Raw genomic sequence first — 5,000 nt, forward strand, 5'->3', positions numbered from 1 at the left:
CACGTCGAAAACCAACAAGTCGGGCGGAAGCACGAGGTCCCTCATGCGGTGGGCCAGTGGCGCAATGGATAACGCGTCTGACTACGGATCAGAAGATTCTAGGTTCGACTCCTGGCTGGCTCGTGCTCTGCTTTTTGCGTAATGCAGTTTGGTTTTGATGTCACAGCCTTGCCGAATTGTTGCCCTATTCCTACGTGCCACCCGGGCTTTGAGAAAAAGTTGGACACGAAATGAAATCCAAACTAGCCAAAAATCAGCAACTTATCTGGTTATAACCGCGTCTCAGTTTCATTGCTAATCTCATAATTTTTTCATTTCTGTACCTTGACAGACCGGCGATAGGCTGTTTTTCCATGAGATAACGGTTACAATGCAAGACCACACAATCCTTAGGTCGCTGGTTCGACTCCGGCTCGAAGGAGGTCGTTTTTCATGTGCCCACCTTTTTCGGGGGGGCCGGCCTTCTGAAAGCGGCCAGCAGAGCTTGATTTCACAGTCCGCCGTTGGGGGGGTGAGGGGCGAAAGAGCATTCCCTGACCGGGAATCGAACCCGGGCCCACTAGACCACCAGGGAAGAGCTGACCTAGTGTTGGCTTGCTAATGGCATGAGAACATGCAGACAGCAATACAGGCTTCTGTCACGTCGAAAACCAACAAGTCGGGCGGAAGCACGAGGTCCCTCATGCGGTGGGCCAGTGGCGCAATGGATAACGCGTCTGACTACGGATCAGAAGATTCTAGGTTCGACTCCTGGCTGGCTCGTGCTCTGCTTTTTGCGTAATGCAGTTTGGTTTTGATGTCACGGCCTTGCCGAATTGTTGCCCTATTCCTACGTGCCACCCGGGCTTTGAGAAAAAGTTGGACACGAAATGAAATCCAAACTAGCCAAAAATCAGCAACTTATCTGGTTATAACTGCGTCTCAGTTTCATTACTAATCTCATAATTTTTTCATTTCTGTACCTTGACAGACCGGCGATAGGCTGTTTTTCCTTGAGATAACGGTTACAATGCGAGACCACACAATCCTTAGGTCGCTGGTTCGACTCCGGCTCGAAGGAGGTCGTTTTTCATGTGCCCACCTTTTTTGGGCGGGCCGGCCTTCTGAAAGCGGCCAGCAGAGCTTGATTTCACAGTCCGCCGTTGGGGGGTGGGGGGCAAAAGAGCGTTCCCTGACCGGGAATCGAACCCAGGCCGCGAGAGCGCCGAATCCTAACCACTAGACCACCAGGGAAGAGCTGATCTGCTGCTGGCCTGCTAATAGCATGAGAAAAAGCAGACAGCAATACAGGCTTCTGTCACAGTGGTGCAATGGATAACACGTCTGACTATGGATCAGAAGATTCTATGTTCGACTCCTGGCTTGCTCGAGCACCGCTTTTTGCGTAATGCAGTTTGGTTTTGATGTCACGGCTTGCTGAATTGTTGCCCTATTCCTACGTGCCATCCGGGCTTTGAGAAAAAGTTGAACACGAAATATCCGGTTAAAACCGCATCTCAGTTTCATTGTTAATCTCATGATATTTTCATTTCTGTACCTTGACAGACCGGCGATAGGCTGTTTTTCCTTGAGATAACGGTTACAATGCAAGACCACGCTTGTTTTTTCGAATGCGTGGCGTGAGTATTTTTGGAATCTTTTTTTTAACCGGACAAGGCCTTCACTGACCAGTTCCCATATGGTCTAGCGGTCAGGATTCCTGGTTTTCACCCAGGCGGCCCGGGTTCGACTCCCGGTATGGGAAGGCGGGTTCCTCTTTGCTTCCCTCTTGGAACGGGGCGCACGTCTTCCTGCGTCGAAAGCCGTTTTTTGGCCAGCAGTCGAGCTGCAGAAACCTAATAGGCCGAGGTTGTGACCCGACAGGTCCGTGCCTTCGGTAGCTCAGCTGGTAGAGCGGAGGACTGTAGGTGGAGCGTTGGCAAGCCTTAGGTCGCTGGTTCGACTTCTGGTTCGAAGGAGGTCATTTTTCATGTGCCCACCTTTTTTTGGGGGGGCGGCCTTCTGAAAATGGCCAGCAGAGCTTGATTTCACAGTCCGCCGTGGGGGGCAAAAGAGCGTTCCCTGACCGGGAATCGAACCCGGGCCGTGAGAGCGGCAAATCCTAACCACTAGACCACCAGGGAAGAGCTGGTCTACTTCTGGCCTGCTAATAGCATGAGAACAAGCAGACAGCAATACAGGCTTCTGTCACGTCGAAAACCAACAAGTCGCGCGCAAGCACGAGGGCCCCCAGGCGGTGGGCCAGTGGCGCAATGGATAACGCGTCTGACTACGGATCAGTAGATTCTAGTTTCGACTCCTGGCTGACTCGTGCTCCGCTGTGGGCCAGTGGTGCAATGGATAACACGTCTGACTACGGATCAGAAGATTCTAGGTTCGACTCCTGGCTTGCTCGAGCACCGCTTTTTGCGTAATGCAGTTTGGTTTTGATGTCACGGCTTGCTGAATTGTTGCCCTATTCCTACGTGCCATCCGGGCTTTGAGAAAAAGTTGGACACGAAATATCCGGTTAAAACCGCATCTCAGTTTCATTGTTAATCTCATGATATTTTCATTTCTGTACCTTGACAGACCGGCGATAGGCTGTTTTTCCACCAGGGAAGAGCTGACCTAGTGTTGGCTTGCTAATGGCATGAGAACATGCAGACAGCAATACAGGCTTCTGTCACGTCGAAAACCAACAAGTCGGGCGGAAGCACGAGGTCCCTCATGCGGTGGGCCAGTGGCGCAATGGATAACGCGTCTGACTACGGATCAGAAGATTCTAGGTTCGACTCCTGGCTGGCTCGTGCTCTGCTTTTTGCGTAATGCAGTTTGGTTTTGATGTCACGGCCTTGCCGAATTGTTGCCCTATTCCTACGTGCCACCCGGGCTTTGAGAAAAAGTTGGACACGAAATGAAATCCAAACTAGCCAAAAATCAGCAACTTATCTGGTTATAACTGCGTCTCAGTTTCATTACTAATCTCATAATTTTTTCATTTCTGTACCTTGACAGACCGGCGATAGGCTGTTTTTCCTTGAGATAACGGTTACAATGCAAGACCACACAATCCTTAGGTCGCTGGTTCGACTCCGGCTCGAAGGAGGTCGTTTTTCATGTGCCCACCTTTTTTGGGCGGGCCGGCCTTCTGAAAGCGGCCAGCAGAGCTTGATTTCACAGTCCGCCGTTGGGGGGTGGGGGGCAAAAGAGCGTTCCCTGACCGGGAATCGAACCCAGGCCGCGAGAGCGCCGAATCCTAACCACTAGACCACCAGGGAAGAGCTGATCTGCTGCTGGCCTGCTAATAGCATGAGAAAAAGCAGACAGCAATACAGGCTTCTGTCACAGTGGTGCAATGGATAACACGTCTGACTATGGATCAGAAGATTCTATGTTCGACTCCTGGCTTGCTCGAGCACCGCTTTTTGCGTAATGCAGTTTGGTTTTGATGTCACGGCTTGCTGAATTGTTGCCCTATTCCTACGTGCCATCCGGGCTTTGAGAAAAAGTTGGACACGAAATATCCGGTTAAAACCGCATCTCAGTTTCATTGTTAATCTCATGATATTTTCATTTCTGTACCTTGACAGACCGGCGATAGGCTGTTTTTCCTTGAGATAACGGTTACAATGCAAGACCACGCTTGTTTTTTCGAATGCGTGGCGTGAGTATTTTTGGAATCTTTTTTTTAACCGGACAAGGCCTTCACTGACCAGTTCCCATATGGTCTAGCGGTCAGGATTCCTGGTTTTCACCCAGGCGGCCCGGGTTCGACTCCCGGTATGGGAAGGCGGGTTCCTCTTTGCTTCCCTCTTGGAACGGGGCGCACGTCTTCCTGCGTCGAAAGCCGTTTTTTGGCCAGCAGTCGAGCTGCAGAAACCTAATAGGCCGAGGTTGTGACCCGACAGGTCCGTGCCTTCGGTAGCTCAGCTGGTAGAGCGGAGGACTGTAGGTGGAGCGTTGGCAAGCCTTAGGTCGATGGTTCGACTTCTGGTTCGAAGGAGGTCATTTTTCATGTGCCCACCTTTTTTGGGGGGGGCGGCCTTCTGAAAATGGCCAGCAGAGCTTGATTTCACAGTCCGCCGTGGGGGGCAAAAGAGCGTTCCCTGACCGGGAATCGAACCCGGGCCGTGAGAGCGGCAAATCCTAACCACTAGACCACCAGGGAAGAGCTGGTCTACTTCTGGCCTGCTAATAGCATGAGAACAAGCAGACAGCAATACAGGCTTCTGTCACGTCGAAAACCAACAAGTCGCGCGCAAGCACGAGGGCCCCCAGGCGGTGGGCCAGTGGCGCAATGGATAACGCGTCTGACTACGGATCAGTAGATTCTAGTTTCGACTCCTGGCTGACTCGTGCTCCGCTGTGGGCCAGTGGTGCAATGGATAACACGTCTGACTACGGATCAGAAGATTCTAGGTTCGACTCCTGGCTTGCTCGAGCACCGCTTTTTGCGTAATGCAGTTTGGTTTTGATGTCACGGCTTGCTGAATTGTTGCCCTATTCCTACGTGCCATCCGGGCTTTGAGAAAAAGTTGGACACGAAATATCCGGTTAAAACCGCATCTCAGTTTCATTGTTAATCTCATGATATTTTCATTTCTGTACCTTGACAGACCGGCGATAGGCTGTTTTTCCTTGAGATAACGGTTACAATGCAAGACCACGCTTGTTTTTTCGAATGCGTGGCGTGAGTATTTTTGGAATCTTTTTTTTAACCGGACAAGGCCTTCACTGACCAGTTCCCATATGGTCTAGCGGTCAGGATTCCTGGTTTTCACCCAGGCGGCCCGGGTTCGACTCCCGGTATGGGAAGGCGGGTTCCTCTTTGCTTCCCTCTTGGAACGGGGCGCACGTCTTCCTGCGTCGAAAGCCGTTTTTTGGCCAGCAGTCGAGCTGCAGAAACCTAATAGGCCGAGGTTGTGACCCGACAGGTCCGTGCCTTCGGTAGCTCAGCTGGTAGAGCGGAGGACTGTAGGTGGAGCGTTGGCAAGCCTTAGGTCGCTGGTTCGACTTCT

The 5,000-nt window shown here is 51.6% G+C and overlaps 6 non-coding genes and 1 pseudogene across 6 annotated transcripts; all 7 read left to right on the forward strand.

Annotated features, from left to right (window-relative positions):
- The window catches only part of LOC141312754 (uncharacterized), a 249,274-nt pseudogene that overhangs the window by 86,638 nt on the left and 157,636 nt on the right, over positions 1–5,000 (forward strand).
- Positions 51–123, forward strand: trnar-acg (transfer RNA arginine (anticodon ACG)). Its single transcript has one exon. It is a non-coding gene; the product is annotated as a tRNA-Arg (tRNA).
- Positions 690–762, forward strand: trnar-acg (transfer RNA arginine (anticodon ACG)). Its single transcript has one exon. It is a non-coding gene; the product is annotated as a tRNA-Arg (tRNA).
- Positions 1,673–1,744, forward strand: trnae-uuc (transfer RNA glutamic acid (anticodon UUC)). Its single transcript has one exon. It is a non-coding gene; the product is annotated as a tRNA-Glu (tRNA).
- Positions 2,717–2,789, forward strand: trnar-acg (transfer RNA arginine (anticodon ACG)). Its single transcript has one exon. It is a non-coding gene; the product is annotated as a tRNA-Arg (tRNA).
- Positions 3,700–3,771, forward strand: trnae-uuc (transfer RNA glutamic acid (anticodon UUC)). Its single transcript has one exon. It is a non-coding gene; the product is annotated as a tRNA-Glu (tRNA).
- Positions 4,726–4,797, forward strand: trnae-uuc (transfer RNA glutamic acid (anticodon UUC)). Its single transcript has one exon. It is a non-coding gene; the product is annotated as a tRNA-Glu (tRNA).

The sequence above is a fragment of the Garra rufa genome, unplaced genomic scaffold (assembly GCF_049309525.1).
Source record: "Garra rufa unplaced genomic scaffold, GarRuf1.0 hap1_unplaced_005, whole genome shotgun sequence".
Lineage (NCBI taxonomy): Eukaryota > Metazoa > Chordata > Actinopteri > Cypriniformes > Cyprinidae > Garra > Garra rufa.